General features: G+C 43.3%; 1 pseudogene; it reads left to right on the plus strand.

Moving 5' to 3' along the window:
* Positions 1-22,025, plus strand: part of LOC138666479 (zinc finger protein 432-like) — a 67,392-nt pseudogene that overhangs the window by 40,914 nt on the left and 4,453 nt on the right.

A 22,025-nucleotide genomic window follows, 5' to 3' on the forward strand; every position in this document is an offset into this window, starting at 1 on the left:
TTTCTACTGTTTCTGTACATTAGAGGCTCTGCAAATGCAATGTGACACCTGCAGACCATTCCATCTAAGTCTGCATTCCAAATGGAGCTCCTTCCCTTCCGAGCCCTCCCATGCGCCCAAACAGTGGTTCCCCCCCACATATGGGGTATCAACGCACTCAGGACAAATTGGACAACAAATTTTGGGGTCCACTTTCTCCTGTTACCCTCGGGAAAATACAAAACTGGGGGCTAAAAAAATAATTTTTATGGGAAAAAATTTTTGTTTTATTTTTACGGCTCTCCATTATAAACTTCTGTGAAGCCCTTGGTGGGTCAAAGTGCTCACGACACATGTAGATAAGTTCCTTAGGGGGTCTACTTTCCAAAATGGTGTCACTTGTGGGGTTTTCTACTGTTTAGGTACATTAGGAGCTCTGCAAACGCAATGTGACACCTGCAGTCCATTCCATCTAAGTCTGCATTCAAATGGCACTCCTTCACTTCCGAACCCTCCCATGCGCCCAAACAGTGGTTCCCCCCACATATGGTGTATCACCGCACTCAGGACAAATTGTGCAACAAATTTTGGGGTCCACTTTCTCCTGTTACCCTCGGGAAAATACAAAACGGGGGGCTAAAAAAATAATTTTTGTGGGAAAAATTTTTTGTTTTATTTTTACGGCTCTGCATTATAAACTTCTGTGAAGCACTTGGTGGGTCAAAGTGCTCACCACACCTCTAGATAAGTTCCTTAGGGGGTCTACTTTCCAAAATGGTGTCACTTGTGGGGGGTTTCAATGTTTAGGCACATCAGGCGCTCTCCAAACGCAACATGGCGTCCCATCTCAATTCCTGTCAATTTTGCATTGAAAAATCAAACGGCGCTCCTTCCCTTCCGAGCTCTCCTATCCACCCAAACAGTGGTTTACCCCCACATATGGGGTATCAGCGTACTCAGTACAAATTGTATAACAACTTTTGGGGTCCAATTTCTTCTCTTACCCTTGGGAAAATAAAAAATTGGGGGCGGAAAGTTAATTTTTGTGAAAAAATATAATTTTTTATTTTTACGGTTCTACATTATAAACTTCTGTGAAGCACTTGGTGGGTCAAAGTGCTCACCACACCTCTAGATAAGTTCCTTAGGGGGTCTTCTTTCCAAAATGGTGTCACTTGTGGGGGGTTTCAATGTTTAGGCACATCATGGGCTCTCCAAACGAAACATGGCGTCCCATCTCAATTCCAGTCAATTTTGCATTGAAAAGTCAAATGGTGCTCCTTCGCTTCCGAGCTCTACCATGCGCCCAAACAGTGGTTTACCCCCACATGTGGGGTATTGTCGTACTCAGGACAAATTGTACAACAATGTTTGGGGTCCATTTTCTCCTGTTACCCTTGGTAAAATAAAACAAATTGGAGCTGAATTAAATTTTTTGTGAAAAAAAGTTAAATGTTCATTTTTATTTAAACATTCCAAAAATTCCTGTGAAACACCTGAAGGGTTAATAAACCTCTTGAATGTGGTTTTGAGTACCTTGAGGGGTGCAGTTTTTAGAATGGTGACACACTTGGGTATTTTCTATCATATAGACCCCTCAAAATGACTTCAAATGAGATGTGGTCCCTAAAAAAAAATGGTGTTGTAAAAATGAGAAATTGCTGGTCAACTTTTAACCCTTATAACTGCCTAACAAAAAAAATTTTGGTTCCAAAATTGTGCTGATGTAAAGTAGACATGTGGGAAATGTTACTTATTAAGTATTTTGTGTGACATATCTCTGTGATTTAATTGCATAAAAATTCAAAGTTGGAAAATTGCGAAATTTTCATAATTTTCGCCAAATTTCCGTTTTTTTCACAAATAAACGCAGGTACTATAAAAGAATTTTTACCATTGTTATGAAGTACAATATGTCACGAGAAAACATTGTCAGATTCACTGGGATCCGTTGAAGCGTTCCAGAGTTATAACCTCACAAAGGGACAGTGGTCAGAATTGTAAAAATTGGCCCGGTCATTAACGTGCAAACCACCCTTGGGGGTAAAGGGGTTAATCAACATGTGAGGAACTCATTACGCATTAACCCCTGAGCCCAAAAAGAAGAGAACCAAAAAATGCCCATAAAATGTCATATTTTATTACCAAAGATTAAAATTCAACAGGTATGATACAAATACAAAAAACACCCAGGGGACCAGGAATACACCCATAATAATATAACATGATGGTATATCACCACCTAAGGCAAAAGAGAGGAAATTCCACAATTTCTAAGAGATAATCAATACTGTAGGCCACTTAGATATTGCCTAATCTGCCCAACGCATGAAAAGGAACATTACACAGTGCCCTAAACGGGCATACTTAGTACATCATACAAATGTAGGCTCAGATTTAGAGCATATATTACCTCACAGTTGTAGATTAAATAAATAAATAAAGCAGAGGGTCCGATGTCTGGTGGTTACATAGAACAGTGGATCCGATGTCGGGTGATTCCGGGTGATTCCGTGCTCCCCTGCCGCCCCGACACGCGTTTCGCCCTTGGCTTCTTCCGGGAGCGTGCCTTTTTGTGCCCAAAGGATGGAAGGTGCGGTCTTTTAAACAAGTGACAACCAATGAATGAGCGGGGACCAAGCATGTAATGTAAGGGTATGTGTCCACGTTCAGGAAACGCTGCGTTTTTGACGCTGCATTTTTCTGCAGCGTCAAAAACGCAGCGTCCAGATGTTACAGCATAGTGGAGGGGATTTAATGAAATCCTGTCTCCACTATGCAGGAAAAAACGCATGCGTTTTTGCCGCGAAAACGCACATGCGGCGCGTTTTTTCAGAACGCAGCATGTTGTTACAATGAGCAAAAAACGCAAGAACACCGCAGGTGACCTGCCAGTGACCTCAGGTGCAGATTTGGTCAGGATTTTACCTGCATAAAATCCTGACCAAATTCTGAAGCAAGCCTGAACGTGGACACATACCCTAAGTCATTTCCGGTTAGACGTACTCCGTCTGGATTACGGAGAGAGGAAGGAAAGGGGCGAAACGCGCGTCGGGGCGGCAGAGGGACGCCAAGGTTTTTCCCCTCTCTTGGTCAACTATCAGGTATATTTTCTCATGTTTCGGATGTCTATGCCTTTTCTTGGGGGTGCATGGCTTATCTGGGAAACAAGGAATACTAGCGTTTAGCTATCTAGTTTTATACATTATTATAGCCAGGTGGGCATGTGCACCACATAGCACATACAGGCATGTCATCCTTGTGAGATATTACTCTTATGGACTGTGATAGTCCATATAATATTTGTGGGTAACCTATGGTAGAAAAGTCCCTCTTTCTGTGGTTCCAGTACCCTTGTTTGTTACTTATATATGTTGTTTTTAATTACTTTAATAAATGTGATTTTATATTGTACCATGGTGAGGTCAATTTATTTGGTTGTGATCACACCTTTAGTGATATAGCTTAATGTGTATGGTACAGTGTCCCCTTTTTTTGAGGGACATTTAGTAACACTATAGAGCAAATCTTGTGAATACAGCCTAAGTATGTAGCAGTACAGACACAGAAGCTATTAACCGTATAAAGTATATGAGAACATGATGCGAGGAACCTGATTATGGTTTAAGTTTTTTGAATGGGCCGCCAAGGAATAGTTAGGTTAATGCGTTGAGGCACAACTTAATAAGGACATGATGGACTCCTTAGATAAAGAGATTGAAATAGTTCAGAATAGATTGAAACAAGAACTGTCGGAAATTGATCTGCAAGTATTATACCGTGAACTCGATTGTGAGTTTCAAAAATGGGAAAAGGACATACAGTATGTACAATTAAGACTACGAAAATTTCAGAGGGACATTGGTGATTAGCAGTCTAACACTGTGTATAAATGGAATCTTAAACCACGCCGGCCATTAAAAGGATCTAGAAGAAGATCTACGTCAATGTCTATGACATCTCATGCATCTAGTGAGGAATCTTCAAAATCACAAATAACAATAAAGGAGCCTCACAAAATGTTTCCTAATAGGGAGGCCCAAGTGGTTAAATGTAAAACCACACAGCCTAACAGGATAAAAGGAATAGGAATAATCATTTGGAGGTAATTAAGAACATGTCCTTACACAACCCCAAATAGAGGTCCTTTCTAAGGGTCTGACTTTTTCCCCTGTTAACAATTTTGACTCTTTTACAGCGATAAAAGACCTCTTCCTATTCTCAATAAAATTGATCCTCAGGAAGTTAAATATAAAAGGCGTACGTGAGCAATATACTCGTAATAATGATCAGGCAGAAGAAGAGGCCTTACATGCCCTTGAAGAATTATTAAATGAACAGGATCCTGTAGCGACAAACTAACCCCCAATCATTTACGGTCAGAGGCATACAACATATTAGTGCGGTGTCCGAGGTGGTGACATTTTAGCGTTTGTTAGCCCAAAAGGAGTGTAGATGGATTACCATCTTGGGGACTATGTCTCCTAATGGACTTAATGAGTCGCAAGGGTTTGCCTCATATCTATAGAATAATTGATGTTGTTTCCCTCTGCCTCCTCCTGTCCTTGCTGCCTTCCTGTTACTTGATGATTTTATGGCTATTTTTATTTTGTATTTTATCCTGTTCACTCACTTTTTGTGTCTTTTTTAGCTTTATAGTGACTATTTCAATTTACCTATGACATTTATGCGATTTCAAGTGGTATCCTCCAGATGGATGAAAATTTTCCTCATCCCCGTTTTTCTATGGACATTGCAAAGTCTGCTGCAACGCTAAAGAATTGGTGTGCTGTGGTTCTCATCTAAATTGAACAAATGGACCTTATTACACCTCAAAGCATTGGCGGTCTTTGTTTCCCCCTTTGTTTGCACATCTATGCTTCTGTGTATGTAACTATGTAACTGGATTTATAGGTTATAGTATTCATTTGATATCAAATGTGCGTTGCATTTTTCTTGTGATCTAGATGAATGTAAGTTTGGCCCATATGATAGTCACTTTGCACTAGTAATGTACCTTTATGTCCGAAATCGGAGTTTGTCCTCATGCGCGTGCACTGCTGTCTCTCTGTCCGCTCCCCGGGGCGTGCCGTCGCCGCCTCCTGTGTGCTTGGATGCGTGGTGACCTAGCCGGCCGCCCTACGTGACCTGGCGCGGGCTGGTAACGTCGGTGTGCAGTGGTGGGCGGCTTTGCGGCCGCGTGCTCGCACGGTAGGTGCATCCTAACGGTTGCCTCCTGATCAGATGATCAGAGAGGATGGATACAAATACAGGGACATTTACCCTTTCAAGTCACACCCCCTGAGGAAGGAGATTTGTACCGAAACGTACGTCGGGAAGTGAGTCCCGGATCACCTGCTCGGCACCATGACTGGTAATAGCATTTAATCATTCCTTTGCTATTTAACTGCTTATATTTTTGGCAATTGGAGATGGATGGTAGCCAGGTGTTGCTTTATAGGGGTTTCTTTGTGATCATGACATTGTTTAGTGACTACTAGCACTCTTTAGATATCTACTTGCTTCCCCTGAGCAGAACCAACCTACCGCCCTATATTGACACTATATCTACAGCAGTAACCTTACTTACTATTTACCCGCGGTGCCTGTGCATTGTGATCGGCACTCATTAATTGGATTTTTTGTCACTGACAAAGAATTTACATCACAAGTATTGCTCTACATGTCGCTTTTTAGAACCTTTTTAAAAAATTTCTTGTGTGATTTATTGGTTGAAATAAAGACTTGTTCCCATTTTTTGATAAACTAGCATTGACTCAGTCCTTCTTCTTTATATAATGCGTTGAGGCGGTAGGCCAGTCTGAACAAATTAGTTTTTAGGGCACGCTTAAAACTGTGGGGATTGGGGATTAATCGTATTAACCTGGGTAGTGCATTCCAAAGAATTGGCGAAGCACGTGAAAAGTCTTGGAGACGGGAGTGGGAGGTTCTGATTAAGGATGTTAACCTCAGGTCATTAGCACTGCCACTATAGGGCCCAGCAGGGTGAGCAGGGAGAGCCGTCGAGGAGCGGGGGCACCACTGCGCAGGTTTAGGGTGCCAACCTCCGCAAGTAGGTAGGTTGAGGTAGGCCAGTTTAGGGGCAGGCACCCCCCCCCCCCCCCCTGGTTGTTTTCTTTCTTTTGGTGTTGGTCTGTAGTTTATTATTTATAAGATTTTTATTAAGGTTTAATAAAGGTTTAAATTTTAAAATAATAGGGTGGATATCTGTGAGCCTAATACGAATAATCCCTCTAAAATTATGTATAAGTTGTTAAATTCCTCAGGTCATTAGCAGAACGGAGGCATTGAGGTTTCGTAGCAACTAGACCGCCCCATACTATCAAGTGCTTGGGGAAGGAGGACATTCAGCCAAACTCTGTCACATCTTCTTAGATGCCATGTTTGTTTTTCAGAGCAGCAAGTGGTTAAACTGTCAGTGTTTTTGTGCAGCCTCCTCTGTGCTGTCCCTGCCTTGTGCATCTATGTTCTGGTGCCCAAAAGAGTTAATTTGTAAAAAAAATGTTTCACTTATTAAAAATAATAAAATGTGTCTTCAGCTTTTTTGTGTTTTTTTTTATTTTTACAAGAATTGTTGGTGCCAAATTTCTTTTGAAACATTTTAACCCCTATCTGACCTCGGACGGGATAGTACGTTCGAGGTCAGAACCCCCACTTTGATGCGGGCTCCGGCGGTGAGCCCGCATTAAAGCCGGGACATGTCAGCTGTTTTGAACAGCTGACATGTGCCCGCAATAGCAGCGGGTGAAATCGCGATTCACCCGCCGCTATTAACTAGTTAAATGCCGCTGTCAAACGCTGAAAGCGGCATTTCACCAGCACTTCCGGCCGGGCGGCCGGAAATGAGCGCATCGCCGACCCTGTCATATGATCGGGGGTCAGCGATGCTTCTGTATAGTAAGCATAGAGGTCCTTGAGACCTCTATGGTTACTGATCCCCCGGTAGCTGTGAGTGCCACCCTGTGGTCGGCGCTCATAGCACACCTGCATTTCTGCTGCATAGCAGCGATCTGATGATCGCTGCTATGTAGCAGAGGCGATCGAGTTGTGCCAGCTTCTAGCCTCCTATGGAGGCTTTTGAAGCAGGGGAAAAGTAAAAAAAAAAAAAAAAGTAAAAAAAAGGTGAAAAAAATATAAAAGTTTAAATCACCCCCCTTTCGCCCCATTCAAAATAAATCAATTAAAAAAAAATCAAATCTACACATATTTGGTATTGCCGCGTTCAGAATCGCCCGATCTATCAATAAAAAAAGGATTAACCTGATCGCTAAATAGAAAAAAATTTGAAACGCCAGAATTACTTTTTTTGGTCGCCGCGACATTGCATTAAAATGCAATATCGGGTGATCAAAAGAACGTATCTGCACTGAAATGGCATCATTAAAAACGCCAGATCGGCACGCAAAAAATAAGCCCTCAACCGACCCCAGATAATGAAAAATGGAGACGCTATGGGTATCGGAATATGGCGCAATTTTTTTGTTTTTTTTTTAGCAAAGTTTGGATTTTTTTTTCACCACGTAGATAAAAAAATAACCTAGTCATGTTAGGTGTCTATGAAATCGTAATGACCTGGAGAATCATAATGTCAGGTCAGTTTTAGCATTTAGTGAACCTAGCAAAAAAGCCAAACAAAAAACAAGTGTGGGACTGCACTTTTTTTTGCAATTTTACCGCACTTGGAATTTTTTTCCCATTTTCTAGTACACGACATTCTAAAACCAATGATGTTGTTCAAAAGTACAACTTGTTTTGCAAAAAATAAGCTCTCAAATGGCCATATTGACGGAAAAATAAAAAAGTTATGGCTCTGGGAAGGAGGGGAGCGAAAAACGAACACTGAAAAATGGAAAATCCCAAGGTCATGAAGGGGTTAATATCTGCTTTTTCCTTTTTTTTTTTCTTGTAATATAGGAAAGCCTAAGGCCATAAATAATCCCCATAAAACACTGTACATGGAGATATTGACGTCAAACAACTCCTGTCTTGTTGTTCTTACAAACAAGCTTTTCTAAAAGCCTCAAACTTCTGTGTGTGAATCAGACCTGAGATCTAACATGATAGAAGATTACAGTGCGGGCAAGACGGGAAACCTTCATATAGACGGCTGGTGGTGATGGCGCCAGTGATGGACTCTGGACAAATATGTTTCTAGAGCCATAGTAGAAGATGAAGATGTCGTCCTCATCATGAAGTAGTTATTTCTCCTGTCACGTGTAATGAATATCTCCTGCAGTATTGCTAATGCCGATTCAAGTGTCGGTAAATGAGACGAGAATTAGCGTTATGGAAGACGAGTCTATGAGAAACGTATTCAGCTGCCGACTCCGAGGGAGAAACTGCTTGTTGTCTGTGGCCTAAATATATAGGTTTTATTAGTAGATGTAAAGAAGAAAACTACTGTAAAATAATAAATCTCAAATGTTTCCCTTATTATCGCCAGTAATTGTATTATTATACGGGATTTTGTGATGTTACCTCGGCTCATCTTCTTCTCATTCAGGTCTCTACAATCTCGGATCCTCTCAGTGAAGATCTTCTATATAAGAGAACTTTCCTAATTTGTCCATCAAGGATTTATATGGACAAAGACAAGATGGCGGAGAGGATATTACACCTCACCCTAGAGATCCTCTTCCGGCTTACTGGAGAGGTGAGAGATTCTGATGACGTCACATTACATCATTCTTATCTATGGGAATAACAGATGGATAGAACTGGAGAGGTGAGGACTCTGGAAATGTCTGTAGTGAAACTTATTAATGTGTCTCTCCATTGCCAGGATTACACAGTAGTGAAGAAGACCTCTAGTGAGCGCTGTCAGGACCCTGAGGGATGGGGAAGACCCATGAGCCCAATCACGGGGCCTCAACCTCACCCCCTGATACATGAGGACATCAATGACCAGAAGATCCTAGAACTCACATACAAGATGATTGAGCTGCTGACTGGAGAGGTGACACTGCTGGGAATGCTGGGACATTATACAGTAAGGTTATGAAGGGATCGGGAGATGACGGTATCATTGTATGTGTCAGATTTCCATAAGGTGTCAGGATGTCGCCGTCTATTTCTCCATGGAGGAGTGGGAGTATTTAGAAGGACACAGAGATCTGTACAAGAACGTCATAATGGAGGTTCCCCAGCCCCTCACATCACCAGGTAATAGACAGGACTAAATACACACGGCCTATAATTGTCTGTATGTAAATAATTAATTCAATCCTTGTATGTGCTTCCTCCAGATCTATCCATTAAGAGGATAACACCAGACAGATGTCCCCGTCCTCTTCTTCCACAGGACTGTAAACAAGAAGATCCCAGAGTTCCTCAGGATCATCAGGTAGATGGAGAGAAGGTGTCATGAGATCTCCCCTATGATGTGTAGAAGGCTGTGAAGTTCTAGTGCTCAGTCTTGTTTTATCCACCAGTATTATATGTTTTATACTTAGAATCATAGTTTCAGTTATATTCAATTGCTTCTCGTGTTTCCATGTGCAAGCAAGAATAAGGATGATCTCTACACTGTGACATCCATTCAAATATTTGTAGACCGTTATTAAGTCTCCTCTTGGCCTTCTTTTAGCAAGTTAAACATTCCCAAATCCAACCCCTTCGCGACATGCGCCATACTAGTACAGCTCTGCGGGAGTTGCGATTGTGCCCAGAGCAGTACTACTACCGTGTCGCGATTACCGCGGCCTCACGGTGAGGGCCGTGGCGATTGCGTGTGGATGTCAGCTGTATGTAACAGCTGACACCCAGCAGCAATGCCCACGATCAGTGCTATCACCGATCGTGGGCGTTTAACCGCTCTGATGCTGCTGTCAGTAGTGACAGCGGCATAGAGAAGCATCGCACAGGGAGGGGGCTCCCTGTCTGTTTCCTTCCGAACAATGCGATGCGATCTCGTTGTCCTGAGGGTCTCCATGGAGAACCCCAGCACCAAGATGGCCGCAGGGTCCTTCCGGGTCCTGCAGGGAGGTGGCTTGTCAGCGCCTGCTTAAAGCAAGACCTTTGAAGTCTCCTTCACTGCCTGTCAGATCACTGATCTGATACTCAGCAGTGCTAGGTGTCAGATCAGATCACTCAATCCACAAAAAAAGCAAGTCCCCACTCAGATCCGTCATCTGTTAACGGAAATATAGGGGGCTTCCACGTTACTGGTAGTACAAAGGCTGTGGAAATCAAAATGGCTCCTCACCAGCCAAAAGAAATTCAGCAAATTTTCCGCTCCCAAATCCAAGGCCCCCTGTTGTGAATTCTGTTGTCGAACTCCCTCCTGTGGTCGTGAGTGGTACTTCGGCGAGTCCTGTCTATGGGCTCCCTCTGGTGGCTGTGAGTGAAGCTGCTGCTTCTGAGGTTCCTTACACAGGTGACGTGGTTTATCCTTTGGTTGACTGCTCTATTTAACTCCTCTCAGATCGTTACTCCATGCCAGCTGTCAATGTTTTTGCATTTGTTCAGTTCGCTCCTGGATCTCTCTGGTGACCTGCCTTCTCCTGCAGAAGCTAAGTTCCTGATAGTCATTATTTGTTCATTGTTTTCTTGTCCAGCTGGTTTTCATTATTTTGTCTTGCTAGCTGGAAGCTCTGGGATGCAGAGTGGTCCCTCCGCACCGTGAGTCGGTGCGGAGGTCTTTTGTAGGTTTTTGTGCTGATCGCAAAGTTACCTTTCCTATCCTCTGTCTATTTAGTAAGTCTGGCCTCCCTTTGCTGTAACCTGTTTCATTTCTGCGTTTGTGACTTTCATCTTTACTCACAGTCAATATATGTGGGGGGCTTCCTTTACCTTTGGGGAATTTCTCTGAGGCAAGGTAGGCTTTATTTTCTATCTCTAGGGCTAGATAGTTCTTAGGCTGTGACAAGGCGCCTAGGTCTGGTCAGGAGCGCTCCACGGCTATTTCTAGTGTGTGTGATAGGATTAGGGCTTGCGGTCAGCAGAGCTCCCACATCCCAGAGCTCATCCTGTATGAGGTTTAACTATCAGGTCATTCCGGGTGCTCCTAACCACCAGGTCATAACAGTACAGCTGGCCCAAAGTATTAATGCATCTCAATAGAGGGATAAGAGAACTTCTGAGACCATTTTTTTTTCTTTGCACTGTGTTTTGTCTTTCTTTTCCCCTAGACCTTTGGGTGGTTCAGGACACAGGTGTAGATATGGACATTCAAGGTCTGTCCTCTTGTATGGATCATCTCTCTGCAAGGGTACAAAACATTCAAGATTTTGTGGTTCAGAATCCTATGTTAGAGCCTAAAATTCCTATTCCTGACTTATTTTCTGGGGATAGATCTAGGTTCTTGAATTTCAAAAATAATTGTAAACTGTTTCTAGCTTTGAAACCCCGCTCCTCTGGTGACCCCGTTCAACAGGTGAAAATCATTATTTCTTTGTTGCGTGGTGACCCTCAAGACTGGGCATTTTCCCTTGCGCCAGGAGATCCGGCATTGCGTGATGTTGATGCGTTTTTTCTGGCGCTTGGATTGCTTTATGATGAACCAAATTCAGTGGATCAGGCAGAGAAAATCTTGCTGGCTTTGTGTCAGGGTCAGGATGAAGCGGAGGTGTACTGTCAGAAGTTTAGAAAGTGGTCTGTGCTTACTCAGTGGAATGAATGTGCCCTGGCGGCAATTTTCAGAAAGGGTCTTTCTGAAGCCCTTAAGGATGCCATGGTGGGATTTCCCATGCCTGCTGGTCTGAATGAGTCTATGTCTTTGGCCATTCAGATTGATCGGCGCATGCGTGAGCGCTAAGCTGTGCACCATCTGGCGGTATTCTCTGAGCATAGGCCTGAGCCTATGCAGTGTGATAGGACTTTGACCAGAGCTGAACGGCAAGAACACAGACGTCGGAATGGGCTGTGTTTTTACTGTGGTGAATCCACTCATGCTATCTCCGATTGTCCTAAGCGCACTAAGCGGTTCGCTAGGTCTGCCATCATTGGTATGGTACAGTCTAAATTTCTTTTGTCCGTTACTCTGATTTGCTCTCTGTCGTCCTATTCTGTAATGGCATTTGTGGATTCAGGCGCTGCCCTGAATTTGATGGACTTGGAGTTTGCCAGGCGCTGTGGTTTTTTCTTGGAGCCCTTGCAGTATCCTATTCCATTGAGAGGAATTGATGCTACGCCTTTGGCCAAGAATAAGCCTCAGTACTGGACTCAATTGACCATGTGCATGGCTCCTGCACATCAGGAGGATATTCGCTTTTTGGTGTTGCATAATCTGCATGATGTGGTCGTTTTGGGGTTGCCATGGCTACAGGTCCATAATCCAGTGTTGGATTGGAAATCTATGTCTGTGTCCAGCTGGGGTTGTCAGGGGGTACATGGTGATGTTCCATTGCTCTCAATTTCACCTTCCACTCCTTCTGAAGTCCCTGAGTTTTTATCAGATTACCGGAATGTATTTGAAGAGCCCAAATCTGGTGCCCTACCTCCTCATAGGGATTGCGACTGTGCTATTGATTTGATTCCTGGTAGTAAGTTTCCTAAGGGCCGTCTGTTTCATTTATCTGTGCCAGAGCACGCCGCTATGCGGAGTTATATAAAGGAATCCTTGGAGAAGGGTCATATTCGTCCGTCGTCGTCACCATTGGGAGCAGGGTTCTTTTTTGTGGCCAAGAAGGATGGTTCTTTGAGACCTTGTATTGATTACCACCTTCTTAATAAGATCACAGTCAAATTTCAGTATCCTTTGCCGCTGCTGTCTGATTTATTTGCTCGGATTAAGGGGGCTAGTTGGTTCACCAAGATAGATCTTCGTGGTGCGTATAATCTTGTGCGAATTAAACAGGGTGATGAATAGAAGACGGCATTTAATACGCCCGAGGGCCATTTTGAGTACCTGGTTATGCCATTCGGGCTTTCTAATGCTCCATCTGTGTTTTAGTCCTTTATGCATGACATCTTCCGAGAGTACCTGGATAGATTCATGATTGTATATTTGGATGACATTTTGGTCTTTTCGGATGATTGGGAATCTCATGTGAAGCAGGTCAGAATGGTGTTCCAGGTCCTTCGTGCGAATTCCTTGTTTGTGAAGGGGTCAAAGTGTCTCTTTGGAGTTCAGAAGGTTTCATTTTTGGGTTACATTTTTTCCCCTTCTACTATTGAGATGGACCCTGTTAAAGTTCAGGCCATTTACGATTGGACTCAGCCGACATCTGTGAAGAGCTTGCAGAAGTTCCTGGGCTTTGCTAATTTTTATCGTTGCTTCATCGCTAACTTTTCCAGTGTTGCTAAGCCGTTGACTGATTTGACCAAGAAAGGTGCTGATGTGGTCAATTGGTCCTCTGCGGCTGTAGAGACTTTTCAGGAGTTGAAGCGTCGTTTTGCTTCTGCCCCTGTGTTGTGCCAGCCAGATGTTTTGCTCCCTTTTCAGGTGGAGGTTGATGCTTCTGAAATTGGAGCAGGGGCTGTTTTGTCGCAAAGAAGTTCTGATGGCTCGGTGATGAAACCCTGTGCCTTCTTTTCTAGGAAATTCTCGCCTGCTGAGCACAATTATGATGTGGGCAATCGGGAGTTGTTGGCCATGAAGTGGGCATTCGAGGAGTGGCGACATTGGCTTGAAGGAGCTAAACATCGCGTGGTGGTCTTGACGGATCACAAGAATTTAACTTATCTCGAGTCTGCCAAACGGTTGAATCCTAGACAGGCTCGATGGTCGCTCTTTTTCTCCCGTTTTGATTTTGTGGTTTCATACTTTCCGGGATCTAAGAATGTGAAGGCTGACGCCCTGTCAAGGAGTTTTGTGCCTGACTCTCCGGGTGTTCCGGAGCCGGCGGGTATTCTTAAAGAAGGGGTAATTTTGTCTGCCATTTCCCCTGATTTGCGGCGTGTGCTGCAAAAGTTTCAGGCTGATAGACCTGACCGTTGTCCTAGGGAGAAACTGTTTGTCCCTGATAGATGGACTAGTACAGTTATCTCGGAGATTCATTGTTCAGTATTGGCTGGTCATCCTGGAATCTTTGGTACCAGAGATTTAGTGGCTAGATCCTTTTGGTGGCCTTCTTTGTCACGGGATGTGCGTTCTTTTGTGCAGTCCTGTGGAATTTGTGCTCGGGCTAAGCCCTGCTTTTCTCGTGCCAGTGGGTTGCTTTTGCCCTTGCCGATCCCGAAGAGGCCCTGGACGCATATTTCCATGGATTTTATTTCTGATCTCCCTGTTTCTCAAAAGATGTCGGTCATTTGGGTGGTTTGTGATCGCTTTTCTAAGATGGTCCATTTGGTACCCTTATCTAAACTGCCTTCCTCCTCTGATTTGGTGCCATTGTTTTTCCAGCATGTGGTTTGTTTGCATGGCATTCCAGAGAACATCGTCTCGGACAGAGGTTCCCAGTTTGTTTCGAGGTTTTTGCGGTCCTCTTGCGCTAAGATGGGCATTGATTTGTCTTTTTCTTCGGCTTTTCATCCTCAGACTAATGGCCAAACCGAACGAACTAATCAGACTTTGGAGACATATCTGAGATGCTTTGTTTCTGCTGATCAGGATGATTGGGTGTCTTTCTTGCCTTTGGCTGAGTTCGCCCTTAGTAATCGGGCCAGCTCGGCTACTTTAGTTTCTCCTTTTTTCTGTAATTCTGGTTTCCATCCTCGCTTCTCTTCAGGGCAGGTTGAGCCTTCGGACTGTCCTGGTGTGGATGCGGTGGTGGACAGGTTGCAGCAGATTTGGACTCATGTGGTGGACAATTTGACATTGTCCCAGGAGAAGGCTCAACGTTTCGTAACCGCCGGCGTTGTGTTGGTCCCCGACTTCGTGTTGGGGATTTGGTTTGGTTGTCATCTTGTCACGTTCCTATGAAGGTTTCCTCTCTTAAGTTTAAGCCTCGTTTCATTGGACCATATAAGATTTCTGAAGTTCTTAATCCTGTGTCATTTCGTTTGGATCTTCCTGCTTCTTTTGCCATCCATAATGTGTTCCATAGGTCGTTGTTGCGGAGATACGTGGCGCCTATGGTTCCCTCCGTTGATCCTCCTGCCCCGGTGTTGGTCGAGGGGGAGTTGGAGTATGTGGTGGAGAAGATTTTGGATTCCCGTGTTTCGAGACGGAAACTCCAGTACCTGGTCAAGTGGAAGGGTTATGGTCAGGAAGATAATTCCTGGGTTTTTGCCTCTGATGTTCATGCTGCCGATCTTGTTCGTGCCTTTCATCTGGCTCATCCTGATCGGCCTGGGGGCTCTGGTGAGGGTTCGGTGACCCCTCCTCAAGGGGGGGTACTGTCGTGAATTCTGTTGTCGACCTCCCCCCTGTGGTCGTGAGTGGTACTTCGGCGAGTTCTGTCTATGGGCTTCCTCTGGTGGCTGTGAGTGAAGCTGCTGCTTCTGAGGTTCCTTACACAGGTGACGTGGTTTATCCTTTGGTTGACTGCTCTATTTAACTCCTCTCAGATCGTTACTCCATGCCAGCTGTCAATGTTTTTGCATTTGTTCAGTTCGCTCCTGGATCTCTCTGGTGACCTGCCTTCTCCTGCAGAAGCTAAGTTCCTGATAGTCATTATTTGTTCATTGTTTTCTTGTCCAGCTGGTTTTCATGATTTTGTCTTGCTAGCTGGAAGCTCTGGGATTCAGAGTGGTCCCTCCGCACCGTGAGTCGGTGCGGAGGTCTTTTTTGTACACTCTGCGTGGTCTTTTGTAGGTTTTTGTGCTGATCGCAAAGTTACCTTTCCTATCCTCTGTCTATTTAGTAAGTCTGGCCTCCCTTTGCTGTAACCTGTTTCATTTCTGCGTTTGTGACTTTCATCTTTACTCACAGTCAATATATGTGGGGGGCTTCCTTTACCTTTGGGGAATTTCTCTGAGGCAAAGTAGGCTTTATTTTCTATCTCTAGGGCTAGATAGTTCTTAGGCTGTGATGAGGCGCCTAGGTCTGGTCAGGAGCGCTCCACGGCTATTTCTAGTGTGTGTGATAGGATTAGGGCTTGCGGTCAGCAGAGCTCCCACATCCCAGAGCTAGTCCTGTATGAGGTTTAACTATCAGGTCATTCCGGGTGCTCCTAACCACCAGGTCATAACAGCCCCCTCCCTTCTGAGCTCCAGTGTGCCTAAGCAACATTTAGCGCCCACATGTTTGGCATTTCTGTAGTGATGACAGCCTGCCTAATTTACAGGGGCGTGTCTCCAGAAGCATGAGCTGGGCATAATGTACTGGTCACTACAATGGCAGTTTGCAATTTTCACTCTGCAACATCCACTGATACCTGTTTCTGGAAAACACCCATGGAGTCAAAATCATCATTACATCTGTAGATAAATTCCTAAAGGGGTATAATTTCCAAAATGGGGTCCCTTATGTGGGGTACATCTGCCCTGTAATATGGTGCTACTTCCCTTCTAAGCTTTGCCCTGTGCCTCAAAAGTAGTTTTCGACCACATTTGGGGTATCAATGAACTCCGGAGAAATTGCAAAGCAAACTTTTGTGTCCATTTTCTCCTTTTGCCCTTGTGAAAGTATGAAATTTGTAGCTATAAAAGATTTTTTTGTGGGAAAAATGTGATTTTTTAAAATTTTTATAGCTTAATGTTATAAACGTCTGTGAAGCACCTGGGATTTCAAGGTGCTCAATACACATCAGGATAAGGTCCCAACGGGGTCTAGTTTCCAAAATGGTGTCAATTGTGGGGGGTTTCCACTGTTTAGGTGCATCAGGGGCCAGGAGCTGGCTGGCAAATTTTAGCCTGGGGGCAAGCACAATGCAGTGGCCCACTGTGACGCGGGCCAGGGCCCATCTTAAGGCTTAGGTCTCCTGTAGTAGCACTTGAGTATAGCACATGTGCCACAGAGGTACACCTTCTTACAACCCATTTCATAAAAATGGTTGAGAACAATAAATACTTATCAATAGAAAACATGGTGTGTTATTGTATCACCACCGATAACGCAAGTAAGTGCTCAATTAACAAATTTTTCTCTCATTTGCTTCACATCAGCATGTCAGCCAGGGGTCCACAGCATACCATAACATTGTCATCAGCACAAACCCTGCCTTGCTGCAGCTCCAGCTCTCTGAACCCTCGGCAGGCACGCTATACCACCACTGCCAGTACATGATAATACTAATTTTGCTAAATTATCGGTAGTGGTTGTAGTAGTGCCTATACAACCAGCCGATATTTCAGCCTCATAATAATAATAATCTTTTACTTTTATATAGCGCTAACATATTCCGCAGCGCTTTACATTTTGCACACATTATCACTTGTAGCCCATGGAGGATATGTCTGTGTGTGGTGGCTCTTGAAGCAATGACTGCAGCAGCAGTCCACTCTTTGTGAATTTCCCCCAATTTTTTGAATGGCCTTTTCGTAACAATCCTTTCAAGGCTGCGTTTATTCCAGTTGCTTGTGTACCTTTGTTCTACCACACTTTTAATTTCCACTCAACTTTCCATTAATATGCTTAGATACAGCAATCTGTGAATAGCCAGATTCTTTAGCAATGACCTTTTGTGACTTACCCTCCTTGTGGAGTGTGTCAATAACTGCCTTCTGGATAACTGTCAAGTCAGCAGTCTTCCCCATGATTGTGGAGCCTACTGTAACACAATAAGGGACCTTTTTAAACGCTTAGGAAATCTTTGCAGGTGTTTTTGTTAATTACTCTAATTTACTGAGATAATGACTTTTGGTTTTCATTGGCTGTAAGCCAATCATCAACATTACCAGAAATAAACACGTGAAATAGATCACTCTATTTGTAATTACTCTATATAATATAAGAGTTTCACTTTTTGTATTGAATAACTGAAATAAATTACTTTTTGATGATATTCTAATTTTTTGAGAAACACCTGTAGGTGACATTACAAATATATTTTCTATTTTATTTTTTTCCCTCTTGAGGTTTGGGGCCCAATTCCAGCTATTGCTGTCAGACTTGTTATTTCTATCTACTCCACTGTGTATAGGATTATAAAATAGTATAAAAAAGTTGTTATGGACGTGAAGTAACTAACATTGTGCAGTGACTCGGTTTTCCCTATAGTGACGGATATTTCTGGTTGTTAAAACTATGATTTTTTTTTCGCTTGAAACATTTTTTTAAACCAGTTTTAAGCACCTCTGATTAGTGCGATCATACAACATACAAGCTTCTGATGGCTCCGGTGATGCCCTGTACTACTGTAGTGCCGTGTATCATCACTGCCTGTCAGTGTAATACTAACAGCCCCATATACATGAGATAAGTGTTGGGTGAACGGTCATTTGGCAGACGGCCATCTCTCCCGACTCCCCCATACACACAAATATTCCAGCTTTCCTGTGGGTCTGTATGAGAGAGTCGCCTCCAGACTCCTCTAGCGGAGGATTATCTACAGGAAGAACAAACGGATTAGCCTCTGAAATTCAGGATGCCAGATCCTTCTTTGCCCTGACATCATCTGTCGGGAGGCCCCCAAATACATTATCCAGTCGCCCAAAACCTCCAAATCAGTGCATTCATGGAACTTTAGTCTAATGTGTATGGGGTCACATATTTTGTTGATAGACGTTTCTTCATCACTGATGCTATTGAAACGTATATGGACTTTTTACCCATATGGTCCATAATAAATATTTGTGCACTCCAGTCCGGTCCCTTAACATGAGATGTGTGTGCGGGCTTGTGTAGGGGATCTGTTTGCCTGCCATGCTGCATACCTGTGTGTCTTTTATCTAATAAAGTTGTTTCATATTTGCATTAATTGGACGTTCTTTGACTGCGTTTTTGGTGCTTTGTTTGTGTATTACTCGTATATGCAGTTGTCCATTTGAGGTCCTAGGTCCGCCGTGGTTGGCATGGCTGGTATAACTAATATATGATCTAGATAACCAGGTCGGACCATGTATGCTTTTGAATTGTGTCTAATGTGTATGGGGGCGTTAAAAGGTGACTTATTGGACTCTGCCTCTGGCCCGGCCTAATAGACCTTCAAACATTGCATCCCAGACACCATTATTATGCATGTAAATATCATAGTATACTATCGAGTACTTGGGGGCGAAGGGGCATTCAGCCAAACTCTCACACCTTAGGTGCCATGTTTGCTTTTGTAAGCAGTAAGTGGTTAAACTGCCAGGGTTTTTGTTGCAGCCGCCTCTGTGCTGTCCCTGTGGTGTACATCTATGTTCTGGTGGCCAAAAGAGTTAATTTTTTTTAAACAATTGTTTATTGTGTGAAAAAATAAAATGTGTCTTCTGCTTTTTCCATGTTTTTTAATTTTCACAAGAATTGTTGGAGCCAATTTTCTTTAGAAACATTTTAATATCTGTTTCTTTTCTGGTGTTTCTCTTCTAATATAGTAAAGCCTAGGGCCAGAAATAAACCCCATAAATCACTGTACATGGAGACTTTGGGATCAGATCATTTCTGTCCGTGGTGTTTGTGGAAACAAAAAATCTTTTATAAAAGCCTCAAACTTCTGTGTGTGAATTAGACATGAGATCTAACGTGATAGAAGATTACAGTGCGAGGAAGACGGGAAACCTTCATATAGACGGCCGGTGGTGATGAAGTCCGTGACGGACTCTGGACAAATATGTTTCTAGAGCCGTAGTAGAAGATGAAGATGTCGTCCTCATCATGAAGTAGTTATTTCTCCTGTCATGTGTAATGAATATCTCCTGCAGTATTGCTAATGCCGATTCCAGGGTCGGTAAATGAGACGAGAATTAGCGTTATGGAAGATGAGTCTATGAGAAACGTATTCAGCTGCCGACTCCGCGGAAGAAGCTGCTTGTTGTCTGTGGCCTAAATATATAGGTTTTATTAGTAGATGTAAAGAAGAAACTAAATACTGTAAAATAATAAATCTCCTCATATGTTTCCCTTATTATCTCCAGTAATTGTATTATTACACAGGATTCTTATGATGTTACATCGGCTCATCTTCTCATTCAGGTCTCTACAATATCGGATCCTCTCAGTGAAGATCTTCTATATAAGAACATTTTCCTGATTTACCCATCAAGGATGGATATGGACAGAGACAAGATGGTGGAGAGGATATTACACCTCACCCTAGAGATCCTCTTCCGGCTTACTGGAGAGGTGAGAGATTCTGGTGACGTCACATTACATCATTCTTATCTATGGGAATAACAGATGGACAGAACTGGAGAGGTGAGAACTCTGGAAATGTCTGTAGTGAGATTTATTAATGTGTCTCTCCATAACCAGGAGTACACAGTAGTGAAGAAGACCTCTAGTGATCACTGTCAGGACCCTGAGGGATGCATAAGACCTATGAACCCAATCACGGGACCTCCACCTCACTCCCCTGTACATGAGGACATCAATGACCAGAAGATCCTAGACCTCATCTGCAAGATGATTGAGCTGCTGACTGGAGAGGTGACACTGCTGGGAATGCTCGGACATTATACAGTAACATTATGAAGGGATCGGGGGATGACGGTATCATTGTATGTGTCAGGTTCCTATAAGGTGTCAGGATGTCACAGTCTATTTCTCCATGGAGGAGTGGGAGTATTTAGAAGGGCACAAAGATCTGTGCAAGAACATCATAATGGAGGTTCCCCAGCCCCTCACATCACCAGGTAATAGACAGGACTAAAAACACACGGCCTATAATTATCTGTATGTAAAGAATTCAGTCCCTGTATGTGTTTCCTCCAGATCTATCCAGTAAGAGGACAACACCAGAGAGATGTCCCCATCTTCTTCTTCCACAGGACTGTAAACCAGAAGATCCAAATGTTCCTCAGGATCGTCAGGTAGATGGAGAGAAGCTGTGATGAGATCTCCCCTATGATGTGTAGACGGCTGTGAAGGTCTTGTGCTCAGTCTTGTTTTATCCACCAGTATTGTGTTTTATACTTGTGTAATGAGAACGGTGGAGATGGCAGGATTAGAGCTGATCATAGATGTGACTTCTCCATCTGTCTGTGACATTTACAATATTTGTTTCAGGGTGAAGATCTGACCCATTTTAATACTACAGAGACATATGTGAGGGGTGATGAGCGGTGTAAAGAGGAGATTCCTACATATGACTACCTAGGTGAGTAGAAACCACTAAATGCAGAGAAGTCACAGATTCTTCTCGGTCACCGGCTGTGGCTGCTTTATCGGTGGTGTAGTCCGGCCATATCACAATCGTGTGATCACCATTTGGCCTCAAGACCACAACATTCTCCTCCATCCAAAACTGTTCAAATGACTTTGAACATTGAAAGCCATTTTCTATAGAACTTTCCAACTGGAGGATCCACCTACTGTATGCTGGGGATAGAAGACACTGACCGTTAACTGCCTAGATTTGTAAACTGCAAAGACAAATGACAGCGTATGTAGAAATATTTTATGATGGGCCTGTAAGAGAAAGCGGAAGGTAATGATGCTGTTGGCTTCCTAGATCCCTGATATCTTATTGGATGAATCTTCCTTCTCTTCCTTCTGTGCTGCTGAATGTGATCATATGGTCCCTACAAGACCAGGTCCAGTCTTCCTGTACAAATTTTGCCTTTATGATCGACAACAGTAAATGTGCAGTGAGGCCAAGTGTGAATTTTACAATAACAACAGAGTTTCTCTTTATCCTGACTTTTTAATTTATTTTAAAGCCTTCTAACTTCAAACAGGATTGTGATAAACTACAGGAAAATCATTATACCTGTTCCATGATAGATCTCTGAGCTGTGTGTGGCTGATGGCTGTAATATACATTTATTCACTCCCGCAGGAGATGTATTGGCTCGACCCCTGGTTTCATGGATTCACTCCACGTCCTAAATGACATTGTTTTCGATCCGAAGGAGTTCACCTTACTGCACAATCTCTCCTGAAATGAGGAGCAATATTATTTTCTCTAATCTTCTGGTCAGGACCCATAATAGATCCAATGGTCCACCATAAATGAGTGCAACTCTGGTTTAGTGTTGGAGTTCTCCCCTTCTGTTGTTGTTGGGGATGTAACATACTTTTTTATTCTGTTTTTTTTTTTTACCTGTTCACTCGTTATGATAGTTTGATTGTGGTGAGATCGGACTACCTCACTTATGTGAGTGTGTAACTGATAGTCTTA

The sequence above is a fragment of the Ranitomeya imitator genome, chromosome 2, assembly GCF_032444005.1.
Source record: "Ranitomeya imitator isolate aRanImi1 chromosome 2, aRanImi1.pri, whole genome shotgun sequence".
NCBI classification, from domain to species: Eukaryota; Metazoa; Chordata; class Amphibia; order Anura; family Dendrobatidae; genus Ranitomeya; species Ranitomeya imitator.